The 25485-nt window shown below is 41.4% G+C and overlaps 1 protein-coding gene across 1 annotated transcript in view; it reads right to left on the reverse strand.

The window, feature by feature from the left end:
* efnb3b (ephrin-B3b) overlaps nt 1–25485 on the reverse strand; it is a 71552-nt gene that overhangs the window by 14570 nt on the left and 31497 nt on the right. The gene's annotated exons all lie outside the window — the stretch shown is intronic.

The raw sequence follows: 25485 nt of genomic DNA on the forward strand, positions 1-25485 counted from the left end.
TACACGTTAATATAGTTCTTATTTACTGAGGGCTGAAGAGATAGAGGATGAAATGAGATAGGAGAAAGGTGAGGCACTCGTCCACTGTCCCTCTCTTTCTCTCTTTATCAGAGCCTCAATTGGAAAGTGCTACGTTTTTCCATTTAAAAAGAAACCGCCGTAGCTCAGAGCTCAAACAGGGCCCGAAGGAAACACTCGCCAAGGATCCACCCGATAAAAAAAACAAATAAAAACAACAACAAGGAAAATTTTTTTCAAAAACTCTCACGTAAATGCATAAAGGAAGGAAAAAATCCAGGAGGTTCAAGAGGTCACATGGAGGAAATATTACAGAGAGAAAAAAAAGGTTGAATTTGAACAAACAAAAACGAATAAAAAAAAAAAAAAGAAACCTTTAAAAGCATTCCCAAACATCAGAGTGTGCAGCCGATTTCAGATAATCGTCCATGTATAAAAACTCCAGCATGCAAAAAAATAAACAACAAAAAAAAATCTCTAGACCAAACCCAACTTGGAATAGCAGTGTATATAATTTCTTAGTGCCAGTGCATTCTTTGAACATTAGCAAAGGAAATCCAGCCGCAGTTGTTTGCACCGTTGTAAATCAGGAAGCTATACAGACGCCAAGGCCTTAAAACCGCAAGCAGGCTTGCTATGATGCTACGCTACGCCACCACTCCTGCTTTGTCCAAAACAACAACAAGCACCACTTCAATTCACTGTGAACGGAAGGAAATTCAAAACATTTGTGCCAAACCTTCCAAAAAAAAAAAAATGGATGAAAGACTGCATTGCCAGATGAGCTTAAACTGCATTTAAACATCTCAGGAGTGCGTGTTTTTTTATTTTTTTTATTTTTTTTACTGTATTGTTCTGCCTGTGAGATCTCAGGACTCTTTCCACCTCTTCATAAACAAATAAAACATAAAGACACATTAGTCACTGCTTTGGTGACTGTATAGAATCCAGGAAGTCAAGGTTACTAGATATGACTGGGTCATCCTCGTAGGTAATAACATTCTACTTTTTTTTTCCGCAGCATGTTGCTCTGACTCACATTTTCAGGGATAAAAGCGCTTACTGTAAGACGATATGAATAATCAGCGTTTATATATCTATATATCTATATATCTATATATATATATCGTAGTGTGCTTTGGGTTCACTCTTACATAAGTGCTTTTGTTACTAGGCTGACTGATAGCCACATCACATGCAGGGTTACAGGAATTTAAAACAGACTCGTTGAGAGGGCAAATTAAATAGAAGCGGAGAACATAATGGAAAAAAAGGAAAGAGAGAGAGAGAGAGAGAAACTGAGAGACAGAGGAAAGGAAACAAAAAAGACGTTGATTGTCTTTGACAAGCTGTTTCTGACATGAGTGATGGGAAGAACAAACACGTGAGAGGGCGAGAGGAAACACGGAGATGACAACGGAGAGAGAAAGATGTAAAAAAAAAAAAAAAAAAAACAGAAAGAGAGAGAGGTCGAGAGAGAAAGGGAGAGAGAGAAAAAGAGGGCAACAAGCTGACTCCCGGCGCTGGTTATTTGTGGAACAACAACAGCTCTTGGAGCGTAAAATGCAAACCGAAAGACACAGAAGGGAGAGAAAGAGGACGGTAAAAGAGAGAGACCTAGCAAGTTGTGACGGCTTGTTTATAGCGGTTGTTTGTTGTTGTGTTTTTTTTGTTGTTTTTTTTACAAGAAAAATAAAGAAAGCAGAAATGGAGAGAGGGGAAAACGGAAATTGACAAGAGGGAGGACAAGCGCTTGGGCTGAGATGAGATGAGAAAGAGCGAGCGAGAGAGAAACAGAGGGAGGGAGGAGGAATGAGTAACTGAGATGATGATAAGCAGTGATAGGAGGATGTAGAGAAAATGGGAGGACAGAGGCTCCTGCTGCTCATAAAAAACAATAAAACGAAAGCGAGGTGAAGACGAGACGAGCGCAGAGAACGGGGGAAAGCTATGCTAATGAAATAACAGTGCGGTCAGCTGTACTTAGCTCACTGCAAACAGGTTAACCAAATCTGACAATTACCGTTGAGTTCACTTAATGGACGTCTGTGTGTGTGCAAGAACCACTGTACTTTTTTTTTTATTTTTTTATCCCTTTATAGTTATGCATAATGTTGTGGAACATCCACAAACCTAGATTGCTCCTACAATCACTTACATTATATTTACATGTCCAAAAAAAAAAAAAAAAGGCAGATTATTGTGTTAGCGAGGAACTGAAAAACCCCTTACAGCTTCCCCTCTCACTGTTACACAGTGCTGACACTGGAGACTCCTTCCAAAAATATGAAACAGACATCTCCTCGCGGAAAACTTCATATCAACAATTACACATGTTTATATTGAAACGATAAGATTTTAGCCATGTTAGAAGAAATGAAAGGCGTGCTTTTCAGTCCAAACACATGTTTGCCCTTTCTTACAGCTGCAAATAAAATACCTGCTATGAGGAGAAATTCAGGTCTTTGTGAATCCAGAATGCTCCGCCCATTCAGCTTTCCTAGCTTTCCTAGCCTTGGTATGTGTTTAGAAGAAAGAGTAACGAGAGAGAAGAGCTAACGTTTTCCAAAATCTCTGGCTAGACCTGCAGCAGGCTCTGTGATGAAGCACTGCGGATGAAACGGTTAGGTCAGAAGCTCTTACTGCATAGAGACATTTGTGTTTGTGTGTGTTGCACATGTGTGTGACCTAACATAACTCATAACGGTGCTCAATTGAATACATGTGTGCTGTTCTTATCGCAACTTCAAACGCAAACATAATTCAAAACACGTCTCAGAGTGCGTCTGCAGATAGAGACATTCACTGTGTGTGTGTGTGTGTGTGTGTGAGGACAAATGCAGAGAAAGTGGGCTTGAGGGTGAAGTGTGTACAAGTGTGTGTGTGTGTATGTGTGTGTATGTGTGTGTATGTGCTTTGCTTTTATATCTTCTTTTATCTGCGGACAGAGCTGTACAAAAAGAGCCTGCGAGTGTGTGAGTGTGTCGGTGTGTGTGAAAGTGTTTTTTTATTTTTTGTTTTGTTTTACAAGTGACCCCACAATGAAAGGGAAACATGAAAGGTCTGACGCTGTGGGGACACTTTGCTGGTTCCCACGAGCAAAAAAAATGCTTTGTCACATAAAACACTGATTTCATTTGCAAAACTGAAAGCCACACGGTTTCTGTTTGGATCCTTGCGGTTAAAGTTCGGATTCGGTTTAGAAAGAGGCAAAGCGGTGTTAGAGCAGACTTCAATGGAAAACTGCTGCAAAGACAGCAGTGTGAGCATTTCTCTCTCTCTCTCTCTCTCTCTCTCTCTCTCTCTCTCTCTGTGTGAATTATGGTGTGCTTTCTCTTGCAGACTGAACTCGGAGAGCTGAGCTCCCGTTCGCTACGGCTCACTATTTATATCTCTGGCTCCTGCTTCATATTTCCTGTAACCAAATAAAACTTTATAAATCAAATGCAACACATTCATAAAAATGATATAAGCTATTGACAAAAGGCTTCGTAAGCAATTAAGAGATTGAGGACAACTGGAGGAGAGAGCGTGTGAGGGAGGCAGAAGCTGCATCACAAACGGCTAAGCATGCATTACTTTCTTACACTAAACACTATGTGTTTGAATATGCCGTACATGATGTAGGGTTTTAAGCTAGTAATACATCAAATCGCTCAGTGCTGTTTCGCGGTAAAGGGAAATGATGAATTACCGCGTGGTACCTCAGATCACTGAACAGCCGCCAAAGGAAAAACTACTGAATGTAAAAATCCTATATTTTCAGACTAAACGTAGCTGCCTCGAATAGCTCCGCCCCCATCCGCTATGTCTAACTTGCCATGTTACATGTGTTTCCAATGTGTCCAACTTGCCATGTTTCATTATTTATCAGCGTTGGTACTTTATCCAAGTACATCTTATCAAGTTTCTCACTAAAAGTTTGCAAAGTACTCCATTTGATATGCAGCTAGAGACTGATACAGAGAGAGAGAGAGAGAGAGAGAGAGAGAGATGGCTTAAAGTACATCAGGGACAAAAACAAGAGCAGAGGAGCAGTTATTAACAACACTTGGCATCAAGACAAATCGTAGTATCTCGCCATAAACGCCGAAAAAATATGGCTGCTTTGTGACCCTAAAAGAAGGAGTTTAACGACGCCGTGGAGCCGTTGTGGAAATCGCACGCATAAACGTGCATGATTTGTAGCGCGGTCGAAAAACTGGTGTCCCCGATCCCGAAAAAAAAAAAAAAACAGCCGTGTGTGATGATAGTTAATGTAATGCGGTTAAGTTTTGATAGCATAGATTTGATAGACGTGTCCAAGTCAAGGATGAGGATAATAACGGTGTATGGTGGAGCTCCTGAGTGGCGCGGCGGTGAAGAAAAGAGTTCGAATCCTGGTGATGCAGCAGCCAAGAGAGCAAAACTGGCCGTGCTCTCTGGGTGGGAAGGATAGCTCCTCATAGTCTCCCTCACCCTGTCAATCACACAGAAGCTTCATGTCTCTCTGAGCAAGCATGGGATAGCCTTCATCCACTCCAGTGGGCAGCTGCTCTGTGATAGACGGGAGTGTGGCAGTGCCGTGCATATACATGATGTGTGCATGTGAAAGGAAGAGAAAATGCTGTTATACATTATAGTAAGTATCGTTATCACTCTCTGAATCATGGTTTCACTATATTGCTTTTAGGTAATTATGCTTTTTAGTTACAGCCACAGTTGTACTGTGGTATCTTATAATATACAGTAATTCTGATTGTTCTACTACAACATGACACTGTTTTTGACTGTGATACCTCTGTTAACTATTACCTTAATAATAAACTGACAACCCGTGTTTTTTCTTTCGCGCCAACATACCCATGGTTCGTTTTCACACGGGGGGACAGAGAGACAAAATGAGGCTCGTTCAAATCTTTGGCGTGTGGGAGTGTGTGAGAGCACTGGGTTAAATCTCCAGCGAGACTATGAGTGAGTGGAGTTTTGGGAGTGTGAGACTGTGTGTGAATGTGCATGCAGGACAGCCAAAGTAGCCTCCTGAGGTACATATGAGTATATCAGAGTGACAGCTCTGGCACTGGAGCATAAATGTGCCTCATAATAATTACAAATGAGGATACACTTACGCAAACACACCCCCAAATCAAAAGCAGACATGTATATTGAGCTCACGTACACCGTACACACAGACAGCGGACCGAGCCTGGTGACTCGGCTCGCGTGTTATGTGTGCGTGTGTGTGTCGTGGCGATCTCCGCTCTGCTTTCCATGACATTTCCGTTCTCAGCGACTTATTCACTTTCCAGCCCGATTCACATCATGCTCTCGCATCTCAAATCTCTCTGTCTCGAACTGTGTTTCCTTTGTTTCTAACCACCACTATGAAGGCACAGGCCCCAGGACATCACAGTACTACCAGCTCCTTCTTTAGACACCTGGCTGCAGACACGCAAGAAACCTAAAACACACACACACACACCAGACTAATATTTCTAGCCCCAAAAGAGGGGCCTACATATGTTCAAAATATGAATCTGTTTATTGTTCCAAATATCTATATCTGGAAGAAAACAGAGATAGTAATTCCCTCTCTGTAAATTCTGGTTCTGATATCTGCTTACAGTATTTTCTAGTTGGTTCTACTTCTCAAAATAGAAACAAACAATTAGCCTCATTTACAACAGAGAGACCTAGACCAGGCAGTTACTAAGGATGAACGACTGAACGCCGTAATTTCTTGTTAACGAATGCGGTCTTTCTTTGTCCCGCGAGCTTCACATCTGACAGCGTAAAAGTAAAAACCTCTCGCTCAGGCAACTTTATTACTTTATTTGTTGGCATCCAGTGGAGTCCCAATGCACACCACCATGATCTATCTTTCTGGCAAGTTTTCTAAAAAAAAGAAAGTTATCTGATCATTCCAAGTAAGTATATTTGGTATTCGGTTATATCCGTAGCGCAAAAAAGAGAGAGAAAGAAAAAAGATTTTATCATCCAATCAGCTACTTGATTTTCTGAATACTCTGTAGGCCGATGTTCTAAAAAGCAATATGTAGTGCTGTGTTTTGATATTGAAGTGATAACATTATATTTCCCAGACATTCTCCATTAAAGCTTAGTATAAAACTGTATATCTGTATATGGCTAGTTGTATCATCAGTACTGGGTGCACCTGATGAACAGCAGACCTCTTCCAAGGAAGTGTGCTGTCCAGGAAAAGCAACTGTGTGTGTTAGGTACAGTTACATTTATATAGCGCTTTTCAAGACACTCAAAGCGCTTTACATAGTATGGGGGGCGGGGACTGTGTGTGTGTGTGTGTGTGAGTGTGAAGGAGTGAGATGCTGGAGGACTGCCAGGTTGGGTGCTAAGCCATGAGGAAAACCGTTAACCTGCCTGACCCTGTAATCGTCTCCACCCCAGCACACACACTGCAGTCACTCCATCTGCCAATCACGAGGGCAACAAACAACACAAATAAACAACACACTCGGCCAGAGCAGGTGTCCACTGGCTTACACAGGTCAGAGAGGAAAAGAGAGAGAGAGGTCAACAGAGGAAGAGATAAACAGATGGAGCATTATTCTGAAGAGCTGGGGGAAAAAAAAGTTTTTTTTATTTAAAAAAAAAAAAAGAAGTCATTTCTTAGTTACGATCTGAAGTAATTATGTGAATTTGCTTTGGGTGATTAACTCTAAAAATAAAGTGATCAATAAAACAAAGCGCTTTTGTAACGCCTACAGATGTCAGACTTTTACTTAGCCGCTTTTCGCCATAACAGCTTTCAGAGATGAACAGATTGCGAGGCTGTAAAAATAAATAACGCAAAATGATGCCGCTATTGATCATTGAACAATCATTTACTAAACCTAATTAAAAATCTAATGGGGTACAAAATGCACATAATGCTTATTCTGTTAAAAAAAAAATATATACAAAATGATAAAAAAATCCGACTGTATCAAATCAACCGTGCTAAATTCCATTATTATATTTTAAAAGCTTCTTTATGGAAATCACCGTTCTGAAACGAAGCAGTGTAACGGAACCCCTGTAGTCTAAATATTATGACTGAAAACATACGTAAATGCCGACAAAAAGGACTGACGTGAAGTTCAAACGAGTTAAATCGAGAGAAAGAGCAAGAATGGAGGAAACTCTTAAAATAATACACTAATTTAGGAAATTACACTGTCACTCTGAATGACAGAGTGGAAGAAGGAATGAAGTAACAACATACTGACACGTGAACTCTGAGCCAAGCACACATTCCAGTACAGTAGAGTTCCCGAGTACTACACTCCCACAATCCTGTTCTCACTGGAGCACAGCTTGGTGGAGGAGCGGCACAGGGCTGTGGGTTCTCTCTGGAGGAGGTAGAATGTCATCAGGATGCTTTCATGACACTGGCGCTGAGATGTGCGTCTCACAGGAACAACATCCAGCCAAACTGGGTCAGCTGTGGGCGCAAACACGTGTCTGAGCGTGTGTATCTGTACATGGTGTGTGTGTTTGTGTGTGCATGCGTATGCGTATGCGCTCGAGATTAATGAATGGAAAGCTTCCCTCGAGTTTCAATTCAATATGGATGAGCCACCTTTCAAAAGATCAAATCCAGCATGATAGGGAAATGTATAAATTTAGCAAGGTTGGACGAGGGATAATACGGTCAAGACCTCAATCTTGTTTAGCGGTCAAGAAGGACGCTTTCATTTATTTCTGTATTTATTTGTCTGTACGGGAAGAATGGGAAAAAATCGTTTTATATGTGTGTGTTTGTGTGGAAGTGGAGGAGAGACTGTGGAGTGGAGGTGTGTGCCTGTATAGACATGTTTTTAGCCCTTTGTGGGGACCAAATGTCCTCGCATTGATGGGATTTTGTGAGAGTTTTGACCTTGTGGAGACTTGTGTAGGTATGTGTAGGCATGGCATTATTTAGCCACAGTAATACACAATTCAATGATAATTAGGGGTGAGCGTTAGGAGTTCAATATTTTGCACTGACTATACGATATATCACGATACAGCAACAAGTAATAAAACATTAGCAAAATTTTTGCATCGTTGTAAAACGTTCCCTTGAAGTTCCTTGAAACGTGGCGCGTTATTCAATGTGTTGATGGAATTTCCATTAAAACAGGAAGTCAAGGCAGGACATATCGAATTGCTCCTCCCCCTTTTAAAATAGCCAATAACGCGTTTAGCTTACCGCAACACACCACACAATTCACATGGTACTAACTGGCTTAGCCGTATTTGACGGTTAGTACCATGGGTGTTTATAATGTTGGGGGCGGGACACTTCGGATTCTAGAGGGCATTTGATTGGACAGAAAATCTGACGAGAAGCTGAAGTGCTGAATGATGTCATTCAAATTGTTGATCCGTATTGGTGGAAAAGAGACGGTAAATTTAGAAAGCATATCTCTTCTAAGTGAGAATTTTGTTATTGTTTATGACAAAAACTGCTTATGATTGTTTATGACATTGTTTATGTTATTGTTTAGATACAGATAACCTTAAGTCTTACATATTCATACTAAAAACCACAAATCTTCAATTTTATTTTCATGGGGAAATTAAAACTTTAATACTACATTTTTAAACTGCATGTAAGTTTTGTTAGTTTGTTTTTTGGTGTTTTTTTTTTTGTTTGTTTGTTTGTTTTACAAATTATTTAAGCTGTTCAAATTCATGTTTAGTTTGTTTCTCGCCTTGTCTTAGGCTTACCACAATATCCATGGTGTGGGGAAAATCCATAACGAGGCACTGCATCATACCATTATTTACTTTAATGCTGGTATACTTCCCAGCTCTAATGGAAATTCCCCACAAAGGTATAATTACAAACATGTGTGTGTGTCGGTAGGGTGGCGTTTCCTGTTCTGTGTATGAGCATCGTTGAGGAGTTTTGATGGAAGTGAATGGCCACACAGGTGAATGATGTCTGTGTGAGTTCACTGATTAAATGTGTGAGTGCGTGTATGTGTGTAGGAAGCAGTGAATGTGCAAGTAAGTATGTGTGTGTGTGTGTGTGTGTGTGTGTGTGTGTGTGTGTGTGTGTGTGTGTGTGTGTGTGTGTGTGTGTGTGTGGCCTTGCTTATATCAGTCACTGGAATGGGAACCTGCAGAAATGGGTCAATGATAGCCAGTCTCTCTCTCTTTCTCTTTCTCTCTCTCTCTTTCTCTCTCTCTCGCACTCATAGATCCGTGAATGTCTTTTTTTTTTTATTTAACCTTGCTATTTTCTTCTATATCAGATGAATGTACATCTGATGTTAAAAAGAGTCTGTTCAGGTCCATAAGAGAGGCTTACACTCAAACACACTCTCACTCTCTAGCTCTGAAAATCCTGTGCTTTTGATTCACATTTAACATCTATTATACATTACAGTCCAGAGGTATTAACATGTTTGCAAAAAAAACAAAAAAACAATGAGGTTACAGGCAATAATATACAGCATTCCTCAACATAGAACACAATAGTGTACGTCCAACTGAGTCCTTATAAATTTTAGCATCTAAATTGGAGCCTGGATGGAAAGGGCACTTGCTTTTGGAAAAAATCTCAGTCTCTCTCTCTCTCTCTCATACACACACACACACACACACACACACACACACACACAAACCTGTTGCAGGCTGACTCTTGGTAGTATAGCCTCATATTGAGGGGACTGTTTGTCCGTGTGTATTTGTGAGAGAGAGCACGAAATAGAGAGGGGGGTAGTAGAAAGAGGAAGGAATTAATTTAGGTAGGTATAAGGCTCTTTGTTGTGTGGCACCTCAGTCCTCCCCGAGGTTTTTTCTAGGCCTGTTGAAACAAATGTGTGTGTGTGTGTGTGTGTGTGTGCATGTATATTGCTGGTTATCCAACAGGAGGCTACTAGCCACAGCTCCAGGGGGTTTAGATTTGATGGCTCAGAATAATCCCCACTAGACATTTAATTTTCTCTCCTATAATTAATAAAAAAAAATGTTATATAATTTAACTGATCTCTCTCTCTCTCTCTCTCTCTCTCTCTCTCTCTCTCTCTCTCTCTGTCCTCTTTATAATGTATGTGTGTATGTTACTGAATGTTGTTTTTGGTCTCAGCATTGACTGTGTATTGTTTGGATGTGTGGACTGATGGCTTTCTGTGGATGGAGCTGACGGATGTTTCTTTTTAATGACTGTAAATGGTGTTTAAATCAGCGCATACTCGTCTCAAACAACGTCGATCCGCTAAACGAGCTCAAATATACTTGTTTATACGGTTTCCGATCCTCTATGACACAATTAAATGCAACATGGACAAAAAGACATCACAGTAGAAGCAACATCTTGAAGTTGAAATCATATGTTTATTGAGCGAAATAACGCATTTCGATGTGATTAGTACACAAAGCATGCTGGAGGCCCAATGCTAAATTTCCGGAAAAAAAAGCTGACGCTATGGGGGAAATAATGGGGCAACTGTGTAATTTCGATTTTGGCCAAACTATTCAATTAAGGTCATCTTAGATGTGTTTCCTTTCCTTTGTCTGTGTTCATATCTCTATCTCTCTCTGTTCTCATTGATGAGTGGCCACCCCATCACCACAGCAACCACTCATGCCCCGCCCACCGTGATGTTGCTATCTTTCCTTCTTCTCGGCTCTACAGGTTCCTTCAGTGCGGCTCTGAAGCTGTAACTGTATTCGAGTCTTCGCCCGACACCACACACAAACACAAACGCACTCCCTACATTAGCCTAGCCTACATGTGACGCAAGCACAATACCGCTATGATGCGTGACCAAACATTTGTGGGGCCTTGAGGCAACTTGTACTTCCAGAGACATCCGAGGAGGTGGAGTAGGAAAGAGAACCTGTAGAGGTGAAGGACAAGGATTCAGAGAAAACAAATAGGGTGGTGAGGGATAGAGGGATGAGAGGCGAAAAAAAATAAAAGAAACAGGGAAGTGGGTCAGTGGTCTGATGGGAGGAAAGAGGCCTGTGTGAAACAGAGAGAGAGAGAGAAAGCGGGGAGGAGGAAAGATTCTATATTAAGAAAGAGGGAAAACGAGACAGAGAAAAAGTTAGGGCGATCTCAAAGGCGCTCGTACAAGTTATTCATTTCTAGGTCATTTTGGAGCCAAATGTCAAACAAGAAGAACATTTGAACACACACGCAGACACAGTGCACACACACACTTGCTCAGACAGCCAAAATGGTTGCAGAATGCTCACTAGTGCGCAGTCCGTTCTAAAGACTGTAATTACATTTTACTGTCACTTTTAATTAAAGGTTATAATGAAAGCAAGCACAGCTCTGCCAGACAAGAAAACCAGCAAGTACACTGACACTGACAGGGCATGGGCGTGTGTGAATATATGTGTGTGTGTGTATGGGCACAGATGGTGTATATTTCTGCACGCCAACGGTCGTGCATGTCATTAGTGCTAGAATGGGTGTCTGCAAAGTTATTCTGTTTCCATCTGTTTTTATTTGATGGTTTGTGTTTTCACCAAGCATGAGTGAGCATGCAAATGTGTGCGTGTCAGTGTGTGCATGTGTGCACACGTATGTGTGCACGTCTTCGAATTTTTGCACGCCATGGGCCAAGGTTTGTCCCTTTAAGGATTAACGTCTTCAAAATAAGTACGAATATAAACACAAATAAATGCACACGCACAATCACAGAGAAGGCCTGGATAAGAATAGGTACACAAATTTCTCAAACCTATGGTTTAGTGCAGCAGCCTAAAACACACACACTCACACATAGAAACATCTGGAGGTCTTTAAATCAGTTCAGACAGTCTTAAGCCAGAGTGATCTGAAAGCCAGACTTCACCAACACCACATATTGTGGTTCTGTGGACAGAGAGAGAGAGAGAGAGAGAGAGAGAGAGAGAACGATCACAGCCAAATTACTGTGTTCATTAAAAGAACAGACGCTAACACTTCACACACACACACACATCCAAATACACGGCCCAGTAAACTGTTCAATATGTGGAGGTCATAGCACCGAGCCCGAAACGGCACAGAAGAGATCCCATAAGCAATCAGAGCCTCTGAAATTCAACTATATTAAACACCTTCCTGCAAAACTACACCCTCACCACAGTAATGAAGACATTCATCTTCCAGGTAGGAGAATATGAATTATACCTTCATTAAGACTGCCCAAATGTGTCGACTGAAACAATTAAGAAACTAAAGAAAAAACCCAGGGGTGATAAGTGGTTTGACACGAGTGTTCGAAAATAGGACAGAAGTAAGAAATAAAAGCGAAGAGTTCAGAATTTCAGAAGGAAAAATATACACTAACACAACTGGGTAGAAATGAAGAGCCAATTAATAAAAATAGCTCCTGGGAAAACTGAAAAAAACCCATTTATAATAAAACAGAGTTATAGACAAAACAAAGTGGTGGTGCGGGTAGTATTCAAAATCACTTCAGTTCCAGGTAAGCAATATCAGTTTAAATACAGAATCTGTACAGTATAAAGTAAAATAACGAATAAAAGTCATTCGATTTTTAGAACAAAGGACCTCGAGCGTTCCCTGCTCTCATGCATTAACTTTCAGCATATTGATCTCACACTATACTAACATCATGAAACACTTTTCTGAGTGCCGTGGGGATTCTCAGGTATCAGGACTTTTATAACTCCACCGCAACTAGGAACTGTTTAAACGTCAAGGTTTTTTTTTTTTTGCCACTAATCATTTCGGTCTTATTTACTTTAATTAAGCAAATCTCCAGTCACATATTCTAAAAGATCTCCAGGATAAATATTACATATAACGATAATGTCTTTAAGTGTCACGGTATATATTATCTTCACCCCACCCCCCACCCCCGCCCCACTCCATCTCCTATTAGTGTGCAAAAACCTAGAAATTAGTCAAGCAATCTCAAATAAATAAATAAATAAATAAGTACACAGGTAAATACAAATAAATGAGTACTTCTCAAACGACTCAACATGATTCTCAGTGTAGTCCCTGACATCTGGACACATGGTCTCATAACTCCCTCGTTCAGAAATGGAGATGGATTTGATCCGAATAATTACCCGGCCATCTGTGTGAACAGTAATCTGGGGATAGCTTTTTGTACTATTATTCATTCAAGACTTAAACACTCTCATCAAGCCAACTGGATTTGTGCCAAGTCACAGAATACAGGGTCGTACTGATGCCTCGCACGGCTTCTGACAAAGTTCTAGTTTACCAAGCTTATAGAATATGTGTTAAGGTTAAATCGCCGAACTAATAACAATCGTTTAGTTACATTCTAACGCGAGCGGTCTTTAACCGTTACGTGACTGAACAGGCCGCCATTTTAGAGCGTCCTGCGGCACTTCGGCACAACTCCGAGATCGAATTACTCCTCTAAGAGAACGACCTGATTCTGTTGCCCCCCACTGAACACGGCCTAAAGCACAGTCTGGATCTACTGGAGCACGACTGACAGACCTGGAGCCTGACAGGAAACATGAAAAAGACTAAAACAGTCATTTTCCAAAAGAGATCCAGACCTCAGGGCGACACTGAGCACCAGCTGAACAGAGACATCCATGGACATCCATTAATGGGCCAGTCTGGGCTAACTTTAATCGACCCATTTAAAGACTTTAGGGTTACATGGTATTGTTTATTTGACGATATACTGTCAAACATCGGTACGTGCAATACAACTGATGTAAAGTACAGTGCTTAGGGCAACCCCCGTCACTGTTAGGCTTTTATGACAGGAATTTATAAGCATCATACTGGCCACTTTAATAGGAAAACCTGTATATATCTGCTCATTCATGTAGTCAATTACGCAGTCAGCTGATCACGTGGAAGCAGTGCAATACATAAAATCATGCAAGAGCATGTTCATCAGTTCATTTTCGCATCAGACTTGAGAAATAGAGGAAAATGTGATCTCGGTGACATTGACCCCGGCATGGTTGCTGGTTCTGATGGGTTAGTTTGAGTATTTCCGAAACTGCTGACCTCCTGGGACTATTATATACAACAATCTCAAGAGTTTGCACCGAACGGTGCGAAAAACAACCTGTGCTCACCCCAGCCTCAGATTCCTGTTCTTATCCAGTCTGGCCCGACAAAACGTTTCCGCCCACAGAACTCCCGTTCACTGAATATTGTTGTTTTTAAACATATTCGCACATACTTATATATCAGATGAGGGACTTTTGTCTAAAACCTTCTGTTGGATATCTCTGGTTAGTAGGTGCTTACACTGTGGTTTCAATCGGCGTGGTGAGAAATTGAATACTAAAAAAATGTCAGTATTATGTTCTACAGCAGAACATAGCCCATATTCAGTAATGATTAACAAATGAAATTCAGGGAAGGTATCAATTATATTTAGGTCAGTTTTGGCCTCAATGTCAGTCTTTAACATTACTGTAATTGTCTATTCAATGCCTTGTTAAAAATCTAGTTGATAAATACTAGAATATAAATGTTCACGTATCTCAAACCTCTTTGTGCTTATTGATTTTAGATGTGCACAACACATGTGTGTTGCAGTTAAACACCAGCCTCATTGTCACAGAATGTGACCGAGACTGAAATGATTGAGGTATAAGGTCCATGCTCCTCCACTATAGTGAGTGGAAATTGCTACATAAACCACAATGTTACCTAATGGGACAAACATCCAGCTGAAATTATGCAAGTCTGTAAAAGCAAGTGCTGACACGGCCTCCCACCCCTCCACAGCTTCACCAAGACTTCTACTGTTACACTTATTTGCATTTTTTTCCCCCTTTTGTCTTCTCATTTCCCTTCCTTTATTTTGTTCCTCTCCTATCCCAACCCAAATCCGAGTATAATCAAAGCCAGCGCTTCATGAATTTCTTAATACATCACTTCTTGTTATTTTTGACGACTCTTTGGCAAAGCTGCAACTAAATATGGCCGTGCCAATAAAGCTCATCACATTGAAATAAAATGGAGAGAGAGAGAAAGAGAGAGAGAGAGAGAGCAACTTAGAGAAGCAGCCAATCGAAATAATACATCCTGACATCTGTCCCTGCCCAGTGCTCCAGGGAAAGATGGAAAGAGAGGGAACGAGAAAGAAAAAGACTGAGGCAGATGAAGGGAAAAAGAGCTGATGGATTGTGCAAGAAGAACAAGTGATGACAGTGAAATGACACTGTGTGAGTGTGTGTGTGTGTGTGTGTGTGTGTGTGAGATGCAGGTGGACACGTGTGTGGTTGTGTCTTCGTGTGTGTGTACATGTTGCTTCATGGGATTATGGGATGACTGTTCAGTCAGTCAGTGTGTGTGTGTGTGTGTGTGTGTGCGTGTGTGTGTGGTGTGATTTGCTGAATGTGACATACTTTCTGTTGTCTGTCTTTCCTCAGTGGATTTGCAGATTGAAGCTGGGTTTGGAAGCCTGCACATTTGGAAGGATGCTCTTTTGGCAGTGTGTGTGAGGGAGTGGATAAGAGAGGGAATGAGCTTCTGTGTGTGCGAGTGTTAAGGGGGAAGAGAGCTGATTAGATGGATTGTTTAGGATTTCTGTATGTGGAGTATCAGTACAACGGGCAATGTTTAAATCTTTACAATTTTGAACCTCTAATTTGTTTCTAAACAAACACAGCGCTGTCGCAGAGCGGTAAATGTTGTAAATGTTATGAGATTTAAATCAGTGCACCATTCTTAACACTTACAATATGCTGATTCAAAGCCATTATTATGGATGTAAAGGCTGATAACTCTTATTGCCATAAATAAAGTGGATATGTTTTATTATTATTATTATTATTATTATTATTATTATTATTATTATTATTATTATTTAGAAACACTATGAAATGAAGTTAATTTTGAATTTTGCATTCTACATTTTTCTCTTGCTCTTACGCCCAGTGCCCATCAGTTCCAGTGAAGAAGGTCCCAGTGAAGGAGGCGTGGCGTCCGTGTCTGTCAGTCCAAATGAAGAAGGCGTGGCTTCTGTGTCTGTCAGTCCCAGGGAAGGAGGCGTGGCTTCTGTGTCTGTCAGTCCAAATGAAGAAGGCGTGGCTTCTGTGTCTGTCAGCCCCAGTGAAGGAGGCGTGGCTTCTGTGTCTGTCAGCCCCAGTGAAGGAGGCGTGGCTTCTGTGTCTGTCAGTCCAAATGAAGAAGGCGTGGCTTCTGCATCTGTCAGCCCCAGTGAAGGAGGCGTGGCCTCTATGCCTGTCAGACCCCCACACAAATGCATATCCGACCTGCCTTTCATATATCAAATTGTAAAATGCAACTCATAATTGTCAAAATGATATTGTGTTATTGTTAAAAGGGCAAATATAGAGAAGTATAAAAAAAAAAAGGCATCTTCTTCCCTAATCCAATGTTTAACCACACGCATTTTTAATTGTATTTTTGTATCATACTTGTACTCGTGGCACTGTTAGGTCTCCTCATGAGTTGGAATGAACTTTTTAGAATGTTGCCATGATAACATTTGTAATTGAATGTGTCGGAAGAAGTCCTTTTTTCATCAAGATATACTGAATAAATGTGTGCTATACTATTTGCATGACTCAATTCAAATGAAGAGTTAGGAAGGTTGAGATTAGGATTGGCGCGTGGTTAGCATTCAAATGTTTTCTTACGATTTTATTAATAAAATTCATGCATAAAACACGTTGCTCTTATCTGATTCGATGTGGATTCATTTTTCATGAGATCAGGTCCGAAATATATCTAAACCATGTGCTAAACTAGCTTTCACAGGTATGCACGATAGTGTGCACGATAGGCAGGCAGGACATGCAAATGTTTTAACAGGATACTGGGGCCAGGGGTTATTTTTGGTTCTCTCTCTCGTTCTGTCAAATACCCAAACTTACAGAACTACACCTGCTATCTCAAAACTACCGGCACAATCTCCACCACCAGTCCACCAGTGACTCAAATGAAGTGTGAGGTCTGGTTTGAAAATGCAGTTTCCTATAAATGTATTCCTTATCGCACCTCTGCCTGTTTCAGACACTTCAAGTTTGAGAGCAGACTATTAGCTTGTTAGTGAATAGACACACACACACACACACACACACACACACACACACACACACACACACACACACACACACGGTCCCATTATCTCAGGTTGTTTTGAGTTTGGAGTGTGGGGCATGAGAATTAAGTCGGATCCATAACTCTGAATAGACTCGGGTTGTGTGTGTCTCTCTCTCACTCCCATACAGAATTAATTACCTTAATTAAACTGCATAATTGCATGTATTAAAACAGTGGATTGAGAAGGTGACAGAGATGGGGGAGGACCAGCCTGGGCCAGGCAGACAGAGTGGTGTGACAGGCACTTCAGTGTTAATAAACATGTTATAAATCAGCACATTGTTCTGGGTGATGTGTAATTAAAAACCTGCTTAAATGGCATTTTAAGCAGGAACAGTGGATAATATACGCTACGATCCCGGCTTCCTAATCTGTGCAAGTCGATCTAAATCCTCGCAGGCTGTAGTCCTGTTACGTGTTATTCTAGAACCCTAAGCCCTGAAGCGGAACCCAAATCGACCTATCACAGCGGCAAAAGCCCACTTACATTACAAGGCTGATCATATCATCAAGGCGATCGGTTACCCACAAACACCACTTTCCAAAACTCCAACATGGGTTTTGCATTCTTAACGACGATTAAAATCTTGGAATCGCATGACGGCATGCGATGAATTATTCTTTTGGCATTGTGCATGCTATCAAACAATAAAAAGGAAAGAAGAAAGAAAGTAAGAAAGAAAGAAAGCATGTAGCAGAGAAGCACTGTGTGTTTTTGTGGGTTGTGGTGGTGGTGGGGGGGTTAAGGGGGGTTGGTGGGGGGGGGGGGGTTAGGAGGCTGGGGCTTAGACAAATATCTCGTTGTATTGTATTGGATGTCCCAAAAAATTTGATTTATAAAAGAAAGACGGCACAGATGTGCTAGAGCACAGAACCCACACTCAGATCACCAGGGAAGACAAAATCAAATTGAAGAGCCAATCTAATGAAACTCAAAAGTGTGTGTGTTGTGTGTGTGAGCTAAACCGTGCACTTTTGTCCCCATCTCTCTGGCGTGCAGACGCAGAACAGCTCGTCAGCACAATCCTCCCTGAACACTCTAATCTCTGTGCACAGCAAACATCCTCGCTGTTTAAAGTCCTGCTTATCCAAAATGTCTCTCGGTGCATTTGTGTGTATGTGTGTGTATGTGTGTGTGTGTGTGTGTGTGTGTGCATACTAGATATATGAGCTAAGAGAGATTTATAACACGGACAAGTCCGACTGCTGCGTTAAGGCCTGTATTTCAATAGTGCGTCTGTCGGAGAGTGTAAATTACAGCGTGTGTAATTCGCCAGAGCGCTTGTTTCATTGTGCGACGTTGTGTAGCGGCAGCTGTGTGTGTGTGTGTGTGTGTGTTGTAAATGCATGCTGTGTTCATTATGGCTTTTAATGGGTCATGTTTGCGTGATCTCGCACGTTAAATCACAGTCATGTTTGCATGTCTGTGCATTCGGGCCACTGAGATGGTGTCAAGGGTCAATGGCACGGTGCAGGCTGGATAAACCGCCCCCTGTTCACGGGAAACACATCCCTCCACGAGTAGTTCCTTGGAAGAGTGTGGAACAATGTGCGCTTTGTCCACTTTCCGCACAGACAGAAGGGGGGGGGGCCTCTCGAGGGGGGCTGATGAGTTTGTGTCAGTGTTTATGTTCTAAAGGTAGCTGGTAAATTAATCAGTGTTCATGTTCAAATGAACATGATCATTAGGGGGGAAAACACACACACACACACACACACACACACACACACACACACACACACTTGCAAAAGCATCAAACAGTGTGTCATGAAGCACATATGGCACTAATACACACAAGGCCCCATTTGCTCCTACAGAGAGATGATGGTTCTGGATGTTGACCTAAATCGGAGCGGCGACTTGTCACATTCTCTTATTCACACTCAGCACACTTTTTTCCCCCTCTTCCCTTCTTTCTATGTCCTGTTACTGGTCCCCTGCTTCCCTCCCTCTCACCATCATTACAGCGACATTTCTCATCCCAAAAAGCCCAGAGTCTGTCCCTCTTTCCCTTTATGTCCCGACCTACATTTATCTGCGTCCTCATCAGTACGAGTGTCCTTGTGTTAAAAGTGTGTGTGTGTGTGTGTGTGTGCGTGTTTATGTAACCCTCATTGGCTCTTCCTGTTTGCTGTCACAGTTATTCTTTTCTCCGATTCTGAGAACACATCGCTACCCGGCCGTGTCGACCGGCAGACGCAGCCACTCCAAACTCCTCTCGTCCAATCAGAGCAGATGTGCGCCCCAGCCGAACAGGAATGGCAGCATGTTAACCATATTAAACAGGGTCATTAAACGTGTTAATGCACTCTTCCACCAGCATTTCTTCCTTTCACTCATCCCACTGCTCTGTTAATGGCTCTTTCCTTTCTCCTCCTATAGCTTTCCCTCTATGTGTGTGTGTGTTGATTTAGTGTGAGGTAGAAACGGGGAAGTAAAATCAGAAGGTTTTAAAACGCTCAAATATTTATCAGATATAGATCTCCTTCAATCCCGTGCTCCCTTGGCTCTTTCCCTCCCTCCTCCACTACTCGATTTCCTCTCTCGCCCTCATAACTCGTATGAGAGGCGAAAACATACACGGTAAACAAAGTAATTAACGTCCTCATCACACCTACAACAAACAGAGAGCTGTGTAGACACATGGAGGCAATGCGAGAGTACACGTACATACACACATGTACATACACGCTTTTCACACTGAGCGCGGTTAAGCGACATGACCGTATGACCCGGTGACGCTCTTGAATCGAAACAATAGATCCCTATGAAGCTATTCACACCGTCCAATTAGATTTGAGCTTTAGATCACGTGCCCGGAGACGCTGCTGTTGCACTAAAGGGCGAGATAGGTGGCGCTATAGCACAGAAAGCTGTTTTGAAAAGCAGTGGAAACACCAGAGAAGAGTATTCCGGACGAGAGAAGAGAATGGATGTTGAGTTCTTGTTATCATCGGTGTCTGAGAACAGAGAGCGTTTTGATTAAAGTCGCAGCGAAATCCATTTTCAAATCCGTTTTCTTTCTTTTTCTGTGCTGCGTAACAGTCTGTGTGTTGGTGCTGTTGTGTACATGGTCATCACACTGAGTTTTAACAAAGCGTAATGGCAGCAGAAGCCATTGACAAGCACAGTGCAGATGTGCCCATTGGTGTGTGTGTGTGGGAGCTGTGTTAATCTCCGAGGCCTGTGTTCAGATGTGTGTGTGTATTAGAGTGTGTGCGCTATTCTCTGCACCCTGACTCCAGATGTACCACTCACTGCTCTCTCTCTTACCCTCACATTGCCTCTTCGCCTCTCCCTCTCTCCTTTCTGCGCCTTCAGTCATCCATCACTTTCTTCTCCTCCTTCAGCTCTCGTTCATTTTTCATCCCCGCCTCTGTCTCTCTGCTCCTGAGTGACAGGTTGCCATCTGTCTCTGCCTGCTGTCACGGCAACACGCGGCAACAGCAAACCCGCTGCAGATCCATTCCTGTCAGAGACCCGCACTCTGACTGACAACCTAATGCACGCGTGTGTGTGTGTGTGTATGTATGGAACTGATACAGAGAGACAAGTTCAGAGTTGTGTCACAGTTACACTAACGTTTATGAAACATCGATCACTACTTGTCTCGACTCTCTCTCTCTCTCTCTCTCAACATTCTTCATCTCTCTTAACCTTTTGCTCTCTCGTTGTGTCCCATATGGTGCATTTGTAATCTTTCCGTGAGGTCTACAAGACTGAAGATTGTCCATTTCTCATTTTGGGGTTCTAAAAAGTTACTCCCATGTCAGCTGCACAGAAGCGCTTGATGCACTCTCTGGTGAAGTCTTGCATCAGTGTGGACTCAGCAGTGATCTCCAGCTCAAAACCCCACGTGAGAATGATCGAGAACTAATCTCAGTCTTACTTTAAACATGTAACTTGTCATAGGGTGGCATTATATTTACAGCATTTGGCAGACACATCAAAAATATGTCCTCATGCTAGTACAAATAGGTTAACCCTGTTAGAGACGAGTTAGTACAACAAATTGGTACAGCAACAAAAACAGTATGAGTCAAGGTTTTTTTTTAATTAGTTCCCATTTAAAAGTTCAGTGGAGAGGTGTGAAAAACTTGCGTGAAAAACGAAGCATTTTAAGCCACTAGGGTTATAATTTGAGTGAAATAAAACCTTTAAACTAGCTGATCGAGTACAATGGATTTATAATTTTGTATGGAACTAGTATGGAGGATAGAGGTAGCTGATTTCACTACAGTACATATTTCATATTTGCATGTGTGAGCTTGTGTAATACATTCATTCATTCACGCATTCAATTATTCCTTCACTCATTAATTCATTCAATCATCTTCAGTAAGTTCTTTATCCTGTTCAAGTATCTACAGGCTATCACAGGAACACTGATTATTGTGATTCCCATTTTGGTAAAAGGGACTCGGATATCCTAAACCCTTATGTCGCACCCTTATGTCCTAAAGTACTGGTGCACTATAGATCTAACCCTCAACATCAGCAAAAGTGGTGGACTACAAGGCTTTGGGCACCATTTGGGACAGCACCTTTCTCTTTCACCCTTCTCGCTTTCTTTTTGCCAGTTCCTCAGTTATGAAGCAGCAAATGGGATATTAATCATCAAAACGGTTTACTTATGTAACTACAACAAACAAAGATGTGGGTATAGACACTTTAAGAATAACATATTGGTACTATAAGTGAAAAATGTCTTCATAGATGGTGCAATAATAATTTAAAAAAAAAAAAACATTATTTTATTCTGGTCCTTACCTCTTTATATGTATTTTAAAAAGCTATGTTTTGCTTTTATCCAATAAGATTTCAGGGTTAGAGTTCAGTTTAGCATTTGTATATGAAATGCATGACTCTCACATGGAAAGAGTGCACGTGACCAACCTAAGGAGATGAAAACAACTCTCTCTCTTGCTCGATCCCGCTCTCTCTCGCTCTCTCTCTCTTTCTCGCTCTGTCTCAATTATGTAGCATGTGTTCCAGCTCATTTGAAGCCCATTGACTGAATTAACACATGCATAAGAGGATCTAATATAACCAATTTCCCTTAAAGGCAACAGTCTGCTACATACACACTCTTACAGATTTCATATGAGCACACACACGTGCATTTAAATGCAAAGTCATAATACACAAGCAATTAAGCATGTAGTCTAATCTATAATAGAACTCGCTATGGTCTGTCTCTCTCTCTCTCTCACACACACAAACACACACACACACACACAGTAACTGAAATTAAATGTTCAGTGACCCTTAAAATGTCCTACTATATGATCCAAATCACACCTCATCTCCATCATGCTAATCTCTTTCTGTCTGTTTGTCTTCCCATTTATCGCAATTTGTCTCGGTGCTAATCACAATGAGGAGACATCAGTGCAATGCAGAGGACAAACAGAGACCTGGTCAGCTGATCAGTACTCCACATAGAGAAGAGGAAGCTATTCAGATGCCTTTTGCTGTTTTGGAGACGATGATGATGATAAAATGTACAAGTAATCATTGGTATACATTTGATATATATTTCACATTTAATCATTTAGGAGATGCTTTTATCCAAACGTGCTCAAGGGAAGTGTTAAGCAGCGGCTGTTCGGCTTAGCTGGGATTCAAACTCACAACCTTTTGGTCCCTGTCACAGAACTTTAAACTCTGCTAAATACTGTTTGTCACAAGCCTGTAGACGTACTTACGGACAAACAGTTCAGCCAAAAATGAAATGTACACAACTGACACACTATCCCAAATGTAGTCAGTGAGCCAAGACATGCTCAGCAAACTGGCAAGTCGTTCAGTATCTCAGTCTAGCTCATGTGCTTCCTGACAAAGATCTATACAGCTAGTGAAATGCCAAAAGAATACTGCATTACGTTCTTTCTCAGCACATTTAGTGTCATTCAGGGGAAAGTATCCAGAATGACTGGGATCCTGTGGAATGCAACAAAAATTTGCAAGAGTAAATACTTTACCCTGGTCTGGATCGTTGTGGTTTAAATTACTCTTCTTTTTTTTTTACATTTTGGGAAATGGAACCAATTAAGTTTATTAGAAAACATCGTAGGCAGGTAAAAACAAAAATAATGACTAGGTGAGTGAGAGGGACTGGTCAGAATATGTTTAGGAGTAGGCGGGAGTTTAGGAATTTAGGAAAACAGTCCCACACAGAACTCAAAGCAAGCGTCGGGTATGCAGTGGATGTTGAAATGCAGAACGCAGAATTGTACTTTAGTAAGTAATTCGAATGATAATATATTAAAGTAGTGTGTGTGTGTGTGTGTGTGTGTGTGTGTGTGTGTGTGTGTGTGTGTGTGTGTGTGTGTGTGTGTGTGTGTGTGTGTGTGTGTGTGTGTGTGTGTGTGTGTGTTGATTTGGCGAGCCGTTTGCATGATGATAAACTGGCAGCTAATTGTTATCAACATTAGTATCAAAGCTCCAGTGTAAAACTAAACAATTAAATTTCAGATATCAAACATGCCTTGGCTGATTTATTACATTTTGGGTTACTGGGACATTGTATACATTTCATTTTTGGTTGAACTATTCCTTTAAATTCAGACTGTTTATACAGCTGCAGATTGGGGTTAAACACTAACTTTCTCTCTCACTCTCTCTCTCTCTCTCTGATCCATCTGTGTATCCTTCCTTCTCTTTCCAATTTTAACTCTCTCCCTCGATCACCAAGGCTGTCTCCTTCTCCTTCCTTCTCTTCCCATTTCTATCTCTACCTGCATTGTGCCATGTCTTTGACATTCTCTCTCCTTCAGCTGCTCTCATTTCATGTTGACCCACCTTTCTGCCTGTCCATCTTTCTGCCTCTAAGTGTGTGTGCGTTTGTTTGTGTGTGTGTGTGTGTGTGTGTGTGTGTGTGTGTGTGTGTGTGTGTGTGTGTGTGTGTCTGACCTTGCAGTTGAGACCTCATCGATCCATTCAGCCTGTCAATTGATTTGCTGGGTCTGTTAGAGCAATGATAAAGGCCCTGGCAGAGTGTGTGTGTGTGTGTGTGTGTGTGTGTGTGTGTGTGTGTGTGTGTGTGTGTGTGTGTGTGTGTGTGTTAGTGGCAGTGACACCTCTCAGCCTGTATAGATGGAATAAATGTGGCATGTGTGCACACATCCACACAAACACACATATCCTCTCTCACACACACACGTAGCAGTCATGGCAGGTTAAAACACCTTTCTCTGATTGTTATCATGGCGCCATAACATCTCTCATACACTCTCTGAGGCATAAATCCATAATACAGAAATGCACTTGCATATTTGTAGTATTTACTAGACAAAAATCTAACTTTTTTTTGGTAGAAAATGCAAATGAGCTGCAAAATACTGTAAGAAAAATAAAATGCAGTATGCTAATAACACCAAAATACATTTTCTAAGGGGAGAATTCGATCAGTAGAGCCACCTGATGCAGCTAACTAGTAGCACTCAGGTGGATGCTAGCTAATTCTAACACTAGGTGTCCTTCACTAGCACTGAAATGTAAAGCATCAATTATACTGTCTCTCTTTGGTTTCTGAAGTATTACTGTTAACACGAATGTTTGGAAAACTTTTACCTGTTACGGTTTTCTGTAAGAGCTCTTAGCATTCGATGCTGGCTAGCATCCAGCTCACTGGCTAACAAAAGTATGAAGAGTAGCTTAATAAAGTGCATTGTCAAGATTGTGAAAGCCAATAATAGTTATGTTTAAAAAAAACAAACAAAAAAAAACATACTGGATCGAGACGCAAGTTGCTATATTTCCTTTAATAGTGCTATAATAGCATTTCTAGCCATAGAGTAGCTCTACTGTGAGCACCTGCTCTAAAATCCACTACAATCACATGAGCGTCAGTTTACACGATGTCACCATTCAAAGTATTTCCACAAAAGTATTTTGTATTTGTAATACATGTATTAGAAAAGAAACGCTGGCCAACCCTGATAGTATTGAGTTTTCACATAAACGAATGCACTAAAGCATTACAGTACGAACAAGTCACAACAAATAGGAGTGGAAAGCAGGAGGCAGCGCTCCCATTCATCCTGCTTCCCCATGTAATCCCTCTTTCCATATCTTTTCTTTCTGTCCAACCTGTTCCCCCTCCCAACTTCTCTCACTTCCCCTCTCTCACCAGCACACCTTCTGTCTTCTCTCTCTCTCTCTCTCTCTCTCTCTCTCTCTCTGTTTTCCTTATGTGTGAATAGACACTAAAATAACATCCGTACTATTTTTTTTTTTTAATCGACTGCTTTTAAAAATGTGGGAGAAAGTGCAAATGAAGGTAACATACTTTCCACAGACATCTTTTTTTTTTTTTTTTTTTGCAGGTCGGAGGTGAGACGCTGGTGTGTTTGTGCTGGCTTGTTTTCTTTACCTGCCACCGTGTGCTGTTTCAGACACAACCCCCCAGAAACATGACCTT

The sequence above is a fragment of the Ictalurus punctatus genome, chromosome 7 (genome assembly GCF_001660625.3).
Source record: "Ictalurus punctatus breed USDA103 chromosome 7, Coco_2.0, whole genome shotgun sequence".
NCBI classification, from domain to species: Eukaryota; Metazoa; Chordata; class Actinopteri; order Siluriformes; family Ictaluridae; genus Ictalurus; species Ictalurus punctatus.